Source organism: Schistocerca serialis, chromosome 3 (genome assembly GCF_023864345.2).
Source record: "Schistocerca serialis cubense isolate TAMUIC-IGC-003099 chromosome 3, iqSchSeri2.2, whole genome shotgun sequence".
Lineage (NCBI taxonomy): Eukaryota > Metazoa > Arthropoda > Insecta > Orthoptera > Acrididae > Schistocerca > Schistocerca serialis.
This window is the reverse complement of record NC_064640.1, coordinates 809,473,754-809,491,338: the sequence shown is the minus strand read 5'-3', so window position 1 is coordinate 809,491,338 and position 17,585 is coordinate 809,473,754. Positions and strand designations below refer to the sequence as shown.

At 38.6% G+C, this 17,585-nt stretch overlaps 1 protein-coding gene across 3 annotated transcripts in view; it reads right to left on the bottom strand.

The window, feature by feature from the left end:
* LOC126470663 (peroxisome biogenesis factor 10-like) overlaps positions 1 to 17,344 on the bottom strand; it is a 123,382-nt gene extending 106,038 nt beyond the window's left edge. Inside the window, exon 1 of one of the 3 annotated variants that reach the window (XM_050098654.1) lies at positions 17,095 to 17,344. The gene's annotated coding sequence lies outside the window, so the exon portion shown is untranslated. Of the gene's footprint in view, positions 1 to 5,428; positions 5,604 to 16,819; positions 17,058 to 17,094 lie in introns of those variants that run through there. The other 2 variants (XM_050098655.1, XM_050098657.1) reach the window with 2 other exon arrangements.
* Positions 17,345 to 17,585: the final 241 nt, after the last annotated feature.

Below are 17,585 nucleotides of genomic sequence, written 5' to 3'. Positions count from 1 at the left end.
TCCTACTCTTCACTTTGACTATCACTATCCACCACCTCAACAACAACCTCCAAAACCATGTCCTCTCACAGCTGACAAACCCTGCCTTATAGACATACTACATTTACCACACCCTCAGAAACACCCTCCCACCACCACACCAAATCCAGAACCTAAACAGACCCAAAACACAGTTATGAACTTTTGTCATAAAAGCCTTAGTCCCATAGAAGTATCACGCCTTCCCAAAGGCCTCACCTTTTGCTCCACTCCAAAATACAATCATGCATGGCTTGTTAAAGACCTTCTCCCGATCCCTACAATGGGAACACTTTTTCACCATCAACTCTACCAATAAAACTGAGCCCAAAGCAAATGTTGAACCCTGCCTGACTCAGTTCACTTTTCCATCCAACCATGATCAACCCTCACTGCCCCCAAATCAACCACTACTAACATTCCAGAGTCTCTTAACCTCAAACGTTGCCTCACTATCATTACTCTAATACCTAAACATGTAAGCTAACCTTACATCTACAGAAAGAACTGCAATCCACCACCTAAAATCTGACCCTGAACTTATAATCCTACCTGCCGACAAAGGGTATCACCCTGTGGTTCCAACCAACCAATACATACATACATACATATGTGCCTGCCTGCCTACCCCCCTCCCCCCCCCCTCTCTCTCTCTCTCTCTCTCTCTCTCTCTACCTATCTATTTATCTATCTATCTATCTCCTCCCCCCCCCCCCTCCTCACCATTACCTCTCCCCACACTCCTAGCTTCTACATGCTTCCTAAAGCCCCTAAGCCCAACCACCCAGGAGGAAGCTCCATTGAGGCCAGTCACTGTGCCCCCACTGGGTGAATCTCTACTCTTGTGGACCAACACCTTCAGCCTATTAAACTTAACCTAACCACCTACATCAAACACACCAACCATTTCCTCCACCGACTCTCCACAGTTCCTGTCCCTTTGCCACACGGCTCCCTGCTCATTGCTATTGATGCTCTATCCCTCTGCACTAACATCCCTAATGCCCGTGGACTTGCTGCCACTGAACACTGCCTTTCCTAATGCCCGACTGATACCAAACCTACAACCTCCCTCCTGGTCACCATGACCAACTATATCCTCTCCCACAATTATTTAACTTTTGAAGGCATCACCTACAAACAAATCCACGATACAGAGATGGACACCTGCATAGTATCAACTGTTCCAACCTATTCATGACCTATCTAGAGGAATCTTCCCTAAGCACCCAGAATCCCAAACTGTTCATCTAGTTCAGATACACTGATGATATCTTTGTGATCTGGACTGAGGGTGATGACAACCTATCCACATTCATCCAGAAACTTAACACCTTCTCCCAAATTTGCTTCACTTGTCCACTCTCAACCCAAAAAGCCACCTTCCTCCATGTTGACCTCCCACCTCAGAGATGGCTACATCTTTACCTCCATCCATATCAAATGTACGAACGACGAGCAGTACTTCCAATTCAACAGATGCCACACATTCCATACCAAGGAGTCTTGTCCATACAGCTTAGCCACCCACGGCTGTCACATCTGAAGTGACAAACAGTCCCTCTCCAAACATACCAAGGGTGTCACTGAGGCCTTCACAGACGATAAGTATGCTCCCAATCCTGTACAGAAACAGATCTCTCATGCCTTGTCTCTCCAGTCACTTACCACACTTTCCACCTCCCACATTCCCACCATCCGGCCACAAAACAGTACACCCCTCATAGCTCAGTACCACTGGGGACTGGAGCAACTGAATCACATTCCCCATCAAAGTTTCACCTACCTCTTGTCGTGCCCTGAAATGATGAATATCCTACCCACTGCCTTCCCACCCCTCCCATAGGGGTATTCTGCTACTCACTGAACTTACACAATATCCTTGTCCATCCCTTCTCCATCACCGCTCCCAACCCCTGCCTCATCGCTCATATCCCTGTAATAGACCTAGATGAATGGGGCCTGTCCCATACATTCTCATACCACCACCTACTCCAGTCTAGTCGCAAGCTTCATATAGCCCATCAAGACAGGGCTACCAGCAAAGGCACTCATTTGACATACAAACTAAGCTGCAACCACTGTGCTGCATTCTACATGGGCATGACAGCCCACATCTGTCCACATTAAAGGCCACCGACATACTGTGGCCCAGAGACAGCAGGAGCACCCTGTTGCTGAACATGCTGCCCAGCACAATGTGCTTGACTTCAGTGACTGCTTCGCAGCCTGTGGCAGCTCGATCCTTCCTATCAACACCAGCTTTTCTGAACTGCACAATTGGTAACTCTCCCTGCTGTATATCCTATGTTCCTGTAACTCCCCAGGCCTTGGTCTTCACTAACCCCTTTCTTTCACCCACTTACTCCCTTCTCTGCTCACACTCCAGCATTACACAGACTTCTTTTCCACCAACACATCGACTAGTCTCTCCCCTTTTCATTTTTTCCTCTCCTCTACTTCTAACCTTTTCCACTCCCCCCCCCCCCCCCCCCCAAACGTCCTGACTGCACCAGGCAGCCCTTCCCTGTGCCCACCAGATCTCTGGATGCTTCCACAAGTTGCACTATACAGTCCTCTATCCCTACCTTGCTATCCCTCCCCCTCATCATTGCAGCCTCCTCCCTAGTCCCACCACACAGACCATTTCTCCTATCAGGTGCAGTTGCTCGTAATGTGTAGCAGTCTTTTCATTGGGCTTGTTTGTGGCTCCACATCTCCTCCACATGGTAACAGTCTATCCTTTTCATAATATTGTCATTATTCCATCCTAGATTTTCCACTGTTTGATAATCTCCAATGGGACGTGTAGTATAGTAAAGTCTGGGAGAGATTTTTTAATGAAATTTTTTGAGACTCACTGTTGAGAGTCACATTCTAGCACTGAGACAAGATAGTAATGTTCTATACAGTGGATGCACTGAAAATGGTACTAATAATGATTGTAAATTAGCATCACTGGCAAATGATGAGGTGTGATGGAGCTTATCAGCATAATTTAACACTCTTTTTTAATCTTCCCCAGGCACTTAGCTATCTCCCCTGCAGAGACTTTGATCCCTGATACAGACTTTAAGCTTGAAATTTATTACCTTGACAAACACCAACAAGTTTGGTCTCTACTAGGTTCTTTTCAGATTTACACATGTCTCATCACTATTCTGCTCTAGTTTGCAAACCACTGACCAAAGACATGTCTTCCTCTCCCTTTCATCCACCATGGCAAGTAGTCCAAGACAAATTGAGATGGAAAGTAGGGGCTGATCTTTTGTTAATAACACACTGCATTTTTTTTTTGTGTTCAGTGATTCGTACTTTTTGCTAAGGCTTGTGTGTGTGTGGGGAGGGGGGGGACTATTTTAGTTAATTTTTGAACCTTGAGGAATAAATTTTTGATCATTGAGGAACAAATCTGACTATAAAACTATTCATGCTATAGAGCTGACTCTGGTGTCATTTTAAAGTTTTTGAACTATGCTTCAACTTGATATTCTGTGACACTACTATGAGATTTATTTAGTTTGTCTACAGCCCAATTTTTTTATTTTTCAAAACCTCAAAAGACCCCTTTTATTTTTTCTTCAAAACATACTTGTTTCTTACATATGTTTGTCTGCCTTTAGTAAAATTGGATGATGGTCTGAGAGGCAAAATAATTTTTATACATTAATTTTTCTTAATTTAGAGATTGCACGGAATGGTCAACAATTTACAAGTACGGAATTTTTGTTGTAGCTTTTATCCTTCTGTTGGAAGGTAATTTTTCCATTGCCATGTTTACAGATATTACCGTATTGCATGTACACTTTTCAAGTGTCAGTTAATTCACTTACATGCTTATTGATAAGGTGACTACACTATGTGATCAAAAGTATCTGGACACCTGGCTGAAAATGACTTACAAGTTCGTGGCGCCCTCCATTGGTAATGCTGGAATTCAATATGGTGTTGGCCCACCCTTAGCCTTGATGACAGCATTCACTCTCACAGGCATGCATTCAGTCAGGTGCTGGAAGGTTTCTTGGGAAATGGCAGCCCATTCTTCGCAGAGTGCTGCACTAAGGAGACGTATCAATGTCGGTCGGTGAGGTCTGGCATGAAGTCGGCGTTCCAAAATATCCCAAACGTGTTCTATAGGATTGAGGTCAGGACTCTGTGCAGGCCAGTCCATTACAGGGATGTTATTGTCATGTAACCATTCTGCCACAGGCCGTGCACTATGAACAGGTGCTCGATCATGTTGAAAGATGCAATCGCCATCCCCGAATTGCTCTTCAACAGTGGGAAGAAAGAAGGTGCTTAAAACATCAATCTATGCCTGTGCTCTGATAGTGCCATGCAAACACCACCACCACCAAATTTTGCTGTTGGCACCACACACTCTGGCAGATGACATCTGCTGGGCATTTGCCATACACCCACCCTGCCATCGGATTGCCATATTGTGTACCATGATTTGTCACTCCACACAACGTTTTTCCACTGTTCAATCATCCAATGTTTATGCTCCTTACACCAAGCGGGGCATCCTTTGGCATTTACCGGCGTGATGTGTGACTTATGAGCGGCCGCTCGACCATGAAATCCACGTTTTCTCACCTCCCGCCTAACTGTCATAGTACTTGCAGTGGATCCTGATGCAGTTTGGAATTCCTGTGTGATGGTCTGGATAGATGTCTGCCTACTACGCATTACGACCCTCTTCAACTGTCGGCGGTACCTGTCAGTCAATAGACGAGGTCGGCCTGTACGCTTTTGTGCTGTTTGTGTCCCTTCACATTTCCACTTCACTATCACATCAGAAACAGTGGACCTAGGGATGTTTAGGAGTGTGGAAATCTCGCGTACAGCTGTACAGCTATTTATCTCAGATTTAACAATTATGAATTGATTCACATTGAATTAGATATTTATTTCATCTGAATCTTTATATTTTATTATTAGTTGGGCGTGAAATTGTCAGAACTGTCTGACAAAGAGATTCTACTCTTACCAAAGTGTAGCAACTTACATTGTAGCAAACACAGCACAAATCTGGTTTCTAGCACCATCTATGTCTTTTATATGTGCAAAATTATATTAGATTGTATTTGTGCTATGTAATGTTTCACTATATTGCATTAAATATGCTTAATTGCTTTTCTCCATCAATTGCTTTTCTCCATCAATAACCATACATCCTGACAAGGATGAGTTCAAAGAAGTGCAAGTAGTCCTTCAATGAACAACTGTAAAAAGAATTTCTATTCATCAGTGAAATTAGTTCTTTAGACTCAAAAGAAAAGTGAGATGCAACAATGTGCTTCTGGTTTCACAAAAAGTCACATTGGACATTGAGATATACAACTCCATTTAAAAAGTGACAAACTTAAAATAAAAGTCTCCACAGCAGCATCAGTCATTTTTGTACCTGAGAAACTTCGTGGTCAGGGGACACACAAGTTGCAATTGACAGGGTCTTTGCGTATGACAGAATCCACCACAATCATAGCTTCAGGTCTATAGATTGTCCATCGAACCTTCTTCAAGCAATATTAGACACTAAATTTCTTGTGCATATACAAAACAGAGGCCATAATCATGAATGTGTTAGCTCTTCATGCTTTAGATATGTTGGAACGTCATCTGGAAAAGGTGACAATTATGTCACCTCTGAGTAATGCATCTAACCACAAAGACAATAAGGTTTTTTTCTATCCTTGTTAGATATTTTGGTTACAAAACTGGTGTCAAAGCAATAGTATTACAATAAAAATAACTGCCTGGAAGAACACCTACTCTTTGTTATTTTACATAACATGACGTTCTAAATTTTATATCTCAGGAGCCAATTCTTTCTCCATCTTAAAATTTAAGCCACCATTTGTAAACACAATATGAAAAACATAAACTCTTTTTAAAAATAATGAAAGGCATGTTTTTGAGATTTTCCAAAATATGTTTTCTTATCAGTAAAATCAAGCAAATGTTACACCATTGCTGTGTTACATGTCAAACTACAGTTTAAACCAAGACCTTTACAATGACATCTGTTTCAGCTTCCTGATATCAATAGTTTTGAAGTTACATATATATTTGTTTCATGGTGCTCCCAGAAAAATGAGAAATTTTTATTTCCTGAAATTTGAAAAACAAATGATCCATGCATCAAGAAAGTATGAAATTTTGTAATATTTGTTTACTTGATGGTACTTACATTAAACAACGAATAGTAAATATCTGACACTAAAAGATCCAAATCATTGGTTGATTTGATACAGACTGCCTCTTTCTAGCTACAGTACCCCCATTTGTTTATGCTGCAAGTCAACAGATAGCCCTTCAATAATGCTTCAGTTCTCTGTAGGTTTTCCGTATTTTGGCACAGTTTTATTGTGTTGTGATTTCCCTTATACAACATAATTATCTGCAAACAGCCTCCTGGAGTTTCCAATGTGTTACACTGTGTCATTTATATACACTGTGAACAGTAATTGCCTTATAACCACTTCCTATGAGCAAAACTGAAGCTTCTTTCACATCTAATGATTTATCCCCACTGAAAGGGACATCATGTGTTCTATTTGCTAGGAAGTCACCATTTCAGCCACAAAGCTGGTTCACTGTTTCATAAGTTCACATTTTGTTGCTATGCAATACTGCAGAACTGTATCCTACATCTATATACATATTCCACAAGCCACTGAATGGTGCGTGGCAGAGGGTACCTTGTACCACTAATAGTCATTTCCTTACCCTCTCCTAGGCAAACAGAATGAGTGAAAAACGACTGTCTATATGCCTTTGTACAAGACATATTTTCTCTCTTCTTAGCTTCACATTGAAAGCCAAGAAATTCAGTATTGACTTGGGTTTCCCTATGTATGTCTTCTGGATCTCATGGACGAACAAAGTGAGCTGAGCCTCACACAATCACTGTTTGAGCAGTTCATGTTGGTTCTCACAGAGGAAATTCTTGGGCTCTGGAAAAGTCATAATATATGGATAGAATGTGTTCTTTTATTTTTCAACAGACTGACATCAAAGATATGGGCACTGAGTTAAGCACATCTGTCTGGTGATTTTTCTTGACGGAAATGTACTGCACATTTTTCCAATCACTTTGAATGCTTTGTTGTTTCAGCAACTGCAATACACAGCCACTTCATAGAGAGCCTTACTGTGATGGACTTAGCACTGTGTGGTGCCAATGTTGGAAGGAAAATCATGCATTTTCATGTAATTTCTCATATTTAATTAAAATACCCCCAATAACATGGAAAATATGGAGTTATTCCAATATTCAGCATAAATTAAAAATGGAACAATGAGCACACCTTTTTGTAATCTTTACTATCTTCTCGTGAACAAATGCAAAATAGTAGGGAAAAAGATATCATTGTCATACTCAGCTTAAAATAGTTACAAATACACACTGCTGTCTTTGCAGACTGAAACTTTGCACTGTTGAACTATATGGGCTCTCCATTGAGAAGTACTAAACAGCTAATTCAGAATTTACTGTTGAAGTTCTGAGAGCATCCATTCATAGAAGAGTCAACCAACATATTGCTTCCTCCCAAATATACTTTGTAAAAAAAAAAAAAAAAAAAAAACATAAAGGTAAAATCAGAGATATTCAAGCCTACATGGAGGATTACCAACAGCCATTCTTCCTGCAAACCATTTGTGACTGGAACAGAAAAGGGGAAAGTGACAATGGTACACAAAGTACCCTCTGCACACACTGTAAGGTAGCTTCTGGAGTGCAGATACAGATTTAGAATAATTTTGTAGGACTTGTGAAGAATACAACTGAAATGCTGAACAGGTAGTTTTTGTGTGATCAGTTGCAGTGGTAGGGAAGTAGAGGACTGTATGTATGGTCAAGATGGTCTACATAACAAGGTAGCTCAATATTCATCCTTTGGTTGCCTAAAGGAAGATGCATTGGTAATTAAAAAAGTTCATAACTACAATGAAAGGCAACTGCATGTAATATTGACCACTGTAATTTTTCAATAAGCAGTAATATTACAATAAATCAAAGGTGTGAAGACATTTTGGCTATTTCCTAATGTAAGTTGAGTTAACTAGAACCTTAGGAAAGTGGCCCGCATATCAGGGCAGTGGTGATCTGTGTACCACTACTTACTTCCCCACATGAGAATATTTATAACTGGCTGAAGCATAAGTGAAATGGAACCTCAAGAAAAGGCAGTTGATCCTCTTCACAAATGAAACCATACCTCCACATATATACTCTGCAAACCACCATGAAGTACATGACAGAGGGTATGTCGCATTGTATTAATTATTAGGGTTTTGTCCCATTCCATTCACATACGGAGTGTGGGAAGGATGATTGTTTGAATGCTTTTGTGCATACCATAATTATTCTAATCTTGTCCTCATGATCCCTATGTGGGTGACACGTAGAGCCTTGTAGTTTATTCCTAGAGTCACCATTTAAAGCCTTGTCTTGAAACTTTGTTAGTTGACTTTCTTGGGATAGTTTACATATGTCTGCAAGAGTCTGCCAGTTCAGTTTCTTCAGCATCTCTATGACACTCTCCCACAAGTCAAACAAACCTGTGACCATTCATGCTACCCTTCTCAGTATATGTTCAATATCCTCTGTTAGTCCTACATGGTATGAGTCCCACACTTCTGAGCAATACTCTAAAATGGTTCGCATGAATGATTTGAAACCAATCTCCTTTCTAAACTAATTGCAGTTCCCCAGTATTCTACCAATAAACTGAAGTCTACCAACTGCTTTACCCCTGACTGAGTCATTCCAAAAGTGACCCACTGATATTATAGTAGTACAATACAGTTTTTTCATTTTGTGAAATGCACAATTTTACACTTCTGAAGATTTAAGGCAGTTTGCCAGTCTATGCACCACTCTGAAATCTTATCAAGATCTTGCTGAATATTTATGCAGCTTCTTTCAGACAGTACTTCATTATAGATAATTGCATCATCTGCAGAAGTCTGAGGTTACTATCAATATCATCTGCAAGGTCATCAACACGCAATACGTACAGCAACAGGTCCAAAACACTTCCCTGGAACACACCTGAAGTTACCTCTACATCTGACAATGACTCTCCATCCAGGATAACAAGCTGTGTCCTCCCTGCCAAAAAGTTCTCAGTCCAGTCACAAATTTCAATTGATACCCCATATGATTGTACTTTTGACAGTAAGCGTAGATGGGTACTGAGTCAAATGCTTTTTAGACATCAAGAAATACTGCTTTCAGTATGTCATGTGAGAGAAGTGCGAGTTGGGTTTCACACGATCAATGTTTTCGGAATCCATGCTGGTTGGCATGTAGGAGGTCATTCTGTTCAAGATACCTCATTATGTTTGAGTTCAAAATATGTTCCAAGATTCAATAATAAATTGATGTCTAGGATATTGGATGGTAGTTTTGCGGATCACTTCTACTACCCTTCTTGTAGATGGGTGTGATCTGTGCTTTCTTCCAAGTCCTGGACATGGTTTTTTGTTTGAGGGGTCTACAACAGATACTAGTTAGAAGAGGGACTAACTCAGCCACAAATTCAGTATAGAATGTGACAGGGATTCCATGGGGCCTGTAGCTTTGTTCAGTTTTAACGATTTCAGCAGTTCCTCAACACCAGTGACACTAATACTTATTTCATTCATATTTCCAGTGGTACAAGGATTAAACCGGGGGCAATTTTCCTGTGTTTTTCTTTGTGAAGGTACATATGAAAACGGAGTTAAGCATTTCAGCTTTTGCTTTGCTACCCTCAGTTTCAATTCCTGTCTCTTTTGGAAGGGAGAGGACACTAATTTTGGCGCCACTTGCAGCCTTTACATGCTCAAGGCTATGGCTTTTAGAGATCTTGCCAAATCATTTGGAATTGTAGGGCTGAATAATTTCATCTAAAATGGCAAGAAATCATTCTACAATGTGAAAGACACCATCAGCAGAGAACCAATTTGGCTATCCAATACTTTGAGGTGTACAACATTCAAATGATGACATGATCAGAAAACTCTATGGATTTCTGTAAGCTTTTGGGCTGCAGTTGGACCTAATTGGTCTTGTTAACCCTCTCCACAAAGCTTTTGGGCTGCAGTTGGACCTAATTGGTCTTGTTAACCCTCTCCACAAACACTACAATTTTTAAAAAGTACTCTCCAAAGACAGTGGATAAATATATTGGAGCTGGCTTAGATTTTTATGAACAGCACACAAGCTTATTGTAAGGTAACCCTATTCTTTAATAGTCAGAATGCTGCTTTTTCATAATGATCTCTTCAGAGAGAAGTTTCTGGAAATTTAATTTCCACCAACTATGTTACTGGAGTTGATGGTTTCCACCACTCCCAGACACTGTACAATGTGATTAAGATCATGATATGATGTTGAAGTCTACTATATTTTGACTATATATGAAGTGGGTAACATTATATTTCTCTGCATCTGGAGTCAATTGATAAAATGGCACCATCCTGAAAGCTTGCTAACATTTGACATTTTGCTTGTCCATATTTATTCAGAAGCTGAGCTATAATGTTGAACACATTTATTTGCCAATAAGCTGCTTAATGAGAACTCTATAAGGCCAATGGTTGCCTTACCTCATACCGTTGTTTCTAAGAGAGACTGGTAGACTTTGATTGCTTGTAACTTTAGCTGTTTTCCATCATGACTTGCATTTACTTCAGTATTTATATCTGGATAGTGTACAAATAATGTAATTCATTTTTATTCCTAGTGTTACAATTAAGAATATTACTGCTGTTTTCAAATTCTGAACAACTGTTAATGAGAAACTCCGTATGCACCAAGTATATCTTATAAGCTGTGTTAGTATGCATTGGTGCCGAAATGGTTGTCCTCAGGAGGCTTTATGACATACACAATACATGTTATCCTTATTAGCAAAATAAATAAGCAAACACAGATAAAATGTTCCAACCTTAAGCATATACAAAGATGATAACTGAAAAGCTTCACAAGCCAAGATCACTAAAAAAAAAAGCATTTCATTGGATGACCAGTTTTGACAGAGCTATGCTGTTATCACTGCATCTTATTCTGTATTTTACGACATGTTGTCCATCAGTGTTGCAGGTTGCTTCACATTGCTTATAAAGTTCCCACTACCATGAAGATCGGTATACATCGGCATGTCAAATGTAGAAGTATTATGTATAAACAATATAATTATGCTTATGTTTGTACATAATACTTTCACATTTGGCATGCTGATGTATATTGACCTTCATGGCAGTGGGAAGTGTATATACAATGTGAAGCAACTTATGACACTGTTGGACAACATGTTGTTAAAAAAAATTTAAAGCATAACATCCAATAGTGACAGCTTAGTTCTGTCGAAACCAGTTATCGAATAAAGTGCTTTTTTAGTGATCTTTGTTTGTGACATTTTCTTCAGTTATCATACATTGCAGATCACCCTCAGACTGACCACACATTGTAGATCATCTTCAGACTGACCATGTCAAGAATATGTAACACATATGAAGAACTATAATGTATGATTTACAGTTAAAGTTCTTATCAATATGTACAACTAGATTCACTGAACATTCCATTACAAAATGTGTTCCATGAGGAATAGTAAATTTTTTAAGAGATGGTAGGACAGACTAATGCTAATAAAACAGTCTATACAAGATGTGTCCAATTTTTTATTGTTTACAGAGATACAGTTTATTACAGAGACAAATTTTTATTACACATGTTGGTACTCCAGTTGCTATGGATTTATTTACTGATTGTCATTTTTGTTTTGATGTTCAAGTTGTGCTTGTATTTACATAATAGAATTTTTGATCTGCAATGGGGACTGTGATTTGTTGGGCAGTTCTATTGTACTATTTAAGTATACCCTATGTATTTACAAACACTGAGTATACTGATATTGTATTTGTGCACAGGTTTTGTAATAGATATGCTGCTACTGCCTGTAGTGGATACAATAGGTGATATCTTAACTGCAGAGTACCAGATTCGAGAGTGTTTATTCATGTTGTCATTAAACTGTGAGAGACTTGTGCAGAGCCCAGAAGTTGTATTTCATTTAAACACACAAATAAATACTTTAAAGGAAGTACAGGACATTATTCACTTGATAGAACGTAATAGTTCAACAACTGCACACAGATTTCTACACATGTCAGCGTTCCAAATACAAGAATATGGTGGATATTATGTGTGCACAGCCTCTGTGCTTACCATTTATAGTGAATTAGGCACCTTCAAGATGGATGTGAAGGTAGTCAACTGGACTTCTGTCGTTAGCTAATTGCAATTCTCCAAGTAATCCCATTAATATTGTTTACTGAGAAAGCCACGTTCATGACTGTATCAATAACACTTGTAACTCACATTGGTCACTTGATGAAAATCCACATCCTTTTGTGAACACATTTTCAAGAATGCTTCTCTGTAAATGTGTAGCATGGTATGATAGCCAATTAGTTGACTGGGCTCACATGACACACTGAAACTTTTGGATCAAGGCAGTCAGGTAGATGCAGTATTTCTTGATATCCAAAAAGCATTTGACTCACTATCACACCTACACTTATTGTCAAAAGTACAATTAATTGGATGTCAAGTGAAATTTGTGACTGAATTGAGGACTTTTTGGTAGGAGGACACAGAATGTTATCTTGGATGAAGAGTTGTCGTTAGATATAGAAGTAACTTTGAGTGTGCTGCAGGGAAGTGTGTTGGGACTGTTGCTGTTTATGTCATATATTAATGACTTTGTGGACAATATCGATACTAACTTCAGACTTTTCAGAAATGTATAAATGTGCACTTCACAAAACAAAAAGCATAGTATATTATGACTATAATATCGATGAGTCACTGTTGGAATCAGCCAACTCATACAAATACCTGGAGCCAACTCATACAAATACCTGGGTATCGCACTTTGTACAGATACAAATTGGAATGATCACACAGGCTCGGTCATGGGTAAAACAGGTAGTAGACTGGTTTATTTGTAGAATACTTGGCAGCTGGTGACACTTGAGCACACACTGTCTGGAGGCAGTGTTCCTGCATCTGACATTATCTAGTCAAGCTGACTTATAAGGGATAGTAACATTTTTGATTATTTGTTATATTTAGAGGTGGAAAGTGCCATTGTTGTTTGATAACATGATCAAGAATCAAAGAAAAGTCACATCTGTTAAATACATACAAGTCTGCATTTCAAACAATTTGAAGCAGAATAACCATATAAAACAAGCTGAAAAGAAATCAGGTGCCAAGTTGGAAATATTTCTGATCAGTTTACAAGTCTTAGGAGGTACAATCACTACAGGAAGTAGATAACAAAGAAAAAGAGAGTGGCATGTTATGCACCAAGTTAATTTAGTAAGTGCAAGAGCATCACAAAGACATCCATGAGATTACTTTGGAATACACTACAAAAGATGCATTGCACATTACGGAAATTTCGAGAGTGTATATTTCAAGAGAAGAGATGAGTAACACACTGCTCCATCCCGTATATCTCTTGCAAAATCACCATGACAATAAAATCACATAAATTTGTGTTCATATGGAGGCTTCACATGCACTATTCATGAATGAAACAGGAAAGATAGTAGCTATAGATGTTACTCCATCTTGACAAACAAGAAACAAGAACTTGATACAATGTGTCTTTTCACTAAGTAATGTACTATGGCAACAATCTGGGCAGTTCATTCAGCACACAAAAACAATATAAAGAGTTTGAACAGTTAACCTGATGTTTGAGATGATGTGTGAAATACTTAGTTAATGGCATCATCCACTGCACTGTAGTTTAGAATTGTGTGTCACACAAAGTGCTTATACGGAAGGGACAACTAAGCAGTCCTGACTGGCGAACAGTCAACTCTTATACGGTCACCCAGTCAAAGATACAGCAAGGGTTTCTCCTCCTAGCACCTACTTATATGAAACAATTTAAAACTGTGAGTACCAACAACAAACAGCAATGTACTTATGTTGTCAGAACCAAAGCAAAAACATCATTAGGATTTGTTCTTAGTGTGTGTCAACACCTTTTGTAGAACAGAGGACATTACTATGCATTTTCCATTCACTTGAAGTTTCTTTTGCTTTTGTGATATGAAAAAGGAAACAAAAGTGAATTAAAACATCAAAAATTTCCATTTTGCATAATTTATTACCCAGAAATTGCTGCAGAGTGAATTATGTATCAAACAAAATCAAATATTAATAAAGAGGAGGAGTAGGTTCAATCAGCTGATACCATTTTTGGCTTTAATCTGAAGCATAATGATGTAGCATGTGATGTCATACATATGCAAACAGAGATAGAACCCAACATTGACAATAGCTATTTATTTGTTACATTATTATTTGGAATGTACATTGTGGTAACAAACTAATCTGTAGTGTAGCTTAAGGTCTAGGTTTGGCTGGAAGGTTAGTCTGATTGCAAGCAAAACCCTATGAATGTCAATACAAAATCTCAATTTCTAGTGACACCAACCAATGTGATATGAGAATAACTATAATTCTTGTTATGGTGCATATTTTACATGTACTGGACTTCCATGAGTGATTTTGTGTCCACTGTTTTGATGATGCCATGCATCAAAACAGATAGGTTGTATCAGCAGGTTTCCAAACAAAAATATATCTAATACCAAATTAGTTGATGCATGCTCCATTCTGAAATAATGCCTCCTATACAGAATGAGAGTAACAACGAACTTACAATGTTCTCTAACCTAAGAAATTGAACTTGCATTTGGAAGGAGAGGGAGTCAACAATCCATCACGCAGGTATTACTTACATTTTCTCATAAATGTGAATGCCAGTGTGGCTTTTTTTTTTTTTTTTTTTTTTTTTTTTTTTTTTTTTTTTTTTTTTTTTTTTTTTTTTTTTAAAAAAAAAAGAGTACATATACAATTTCCTGCCCACCTTCCCTATTTGAGCTTATGCTCTATCAATTGTGATGTTAAACCTAAAAACTGCTGCCTTCCATGAGCAGCTTCATCACTTTCACTTTAAAATTGCTGACAAATACATCTCCATTGACAATATTGAGTTGCCACATGTTCTCCTAATTCAGTGGCTGAATATGATTTCTGAGTATGTTGCTGAAAGTGCAGAATAATTCAAGGCCATTCCAATTACTATGTGAACTGTAGCTCTGAATAATACCAAACAAGAATATTTCTAACTATACCCAGGAGGTGATAAGGTATCCAGTGGAAAAGCTGTAATAGAAAATGTACAAGTTAGAAAGCTGTGTCAAAAGAACAGATGCATTTCTGGCTTACTTGAACTTCTATAGCAAATGTTGTGTACCAAGTCATATTTAAACAATGTTCCGTGCTATAGAGATAGTCATTAACTGGACTACAACGTCACTGGCTGGAGTGTTTTAACATAATAAAAACAATAAATCATTCACAATCAAGCCTCTCTGGTACAACGGTGATCAGGGAATGTCGTATTTTCTGCAGCGATCAGAGAGATTTACTGTTCACAGCATTTACAGAGCTGTAAATTTCAAATGTGGAAGAAGGCAAATATTATATTTACCAATGCGTATTTGAGAGAGTTATTGCTCCCTTGTCTAACATTACTAAACAAGTATTGCTGTATAGATCTGAATGGAGATTTTATGGTTTGCTATTTGTACTTCTTATCATTCGGTACAAAGGGTCAGGATTTAACTTTGTTCATGTGCAGGTACACTATTTTCAACTTAGGGCTGAATTTTGTCTTGAAAATGGAATTTTAGGGAAGTAATTGTAATCAACATATTGCAGTGTTGTGCATTAATACTAAATTCATCACACTGCAAAACAACTAGATCAACTGAGCCTACCAATACCAAATGTCAGCTTCATCCTGTAATGTACCAATGATGTGGGGTTGCAACGAAATACGTGTGCAAACAGAACACTGGCAATGTTTCTTCCGAGTCTCCATTTGTTTCTGAAATGTACGAGGGAGTGCTGAAAAGTAATGCCTCCGAATTTTTTATGTGGAAGCTCCTAAGGCTTTTAAAATAAAACAAGGGTAATTAACACTCTACATCTTTATTCTCCATGTCTACATATCTGCAGCCCTCTGCTACCTGAGGATTTCAAATTGTAGTGTGTAACATGGTGGTGTGTAACTTAACTAAATCAGTCTTTGAGGAACAGTGCGGTGTAATTGAGTTTTTTTGTCCGCACATGGGCCACCCTCTCTTTCAGCAAGTCAATGCCACACCGTACACGAGTTCTGTGAGATCTGCAACAGTCTGACATCTTGGGTTCACTATCATCAGTCATCCTCCATATAGTGCCAAACTGGCCAATCCAATTTTCATCTGTTTCCAAAACTTTAGGAACAACTTCAAGAACTGCACTTTGTGATGAAGCGGTGCAAGCTAATGTGAGGTTGTGGCTCCATAAACAAAGTTAATCATTCTACATTGACGGTATTAACAAACTGGTTTCTCATTGGGAGAAATGTGTTCGTTGCCAGGGTGACTGTGTTGACAAATAAATATGTAGACATGAAAAAGAAAGATGTAGAATGTTAACAATGTTTGTTGTATTTAGAAACTTTAGTGAGTTTTCACACACAAAATTCGGAGGCATTACTTTTCTGTATGCCCTCAACGTAGTAGTGACATATTGATCTGTAGCATACCTCACGGTCTAGGTTAGGTTGAAACTGTGAGTTTCGTAGTGTTGACGAAACGGTACCCAACGCTTCCATTAAACGCTATATTGTAAGCAAACACACTTCTAAACAGTCCAACTTACATTATGCAAGAGTTACGACAGATCACGAAGACATACTTGTGTCGTTGTCATTTTTAAAGAACGTTACGAATGTCTCTTTTAATGATTTTTATCTCGTATCTTTTGTTGTTTGAATGCCAAACAGTACCTTTGGTAGCTAACCGTAGTAACAAAACCTATGATGTGCACAACATTCAAAATCGCATGTAAAATAAGATTGACTTGATTAAAGACAAATGCATAGCTTCGCTTTGATATCTACAATGCAAACGAATGACACAAGTCGACCTACTCACCACTCTAAAATGTGTTTTTTGCTGCAGTGGGGCGTTTTAACTGAACTATAAAAGCAAAAGATAAGCTGTCACAACGCTACAACGTCTCTCTATAACCTTACAGGACACAATTACAAACAAAAGCACGGGCAAGAATTGATATTCTGCGCTCTACTGGCGCAAATTAATCAAAAACTTCTTCATTAGATAATCTACGAAGAAAGCGTTAAATGACTTAGTACTGAACATCAGATAACATTCATACAATCCATTGCTGTACCCCATCCCCCAGTCACCGGGGAAAAAAAAAAATTCACAGAACATTTTCATCTTAAACATAATTGCAAATGCTTTTTCTGCTCGGCAAGTTGGAGTTAGAATTTATAAATTTGTTTTCCATTCCGTAAAACTAGCATTGGAATGCACTTTCCCCAACGCAAAATTGCTTTCCTTATTCTAGATGGCTCTGGTTGTTCAGGTTGGTAGTCATGGGCAAGAAATCGCGAACTGTT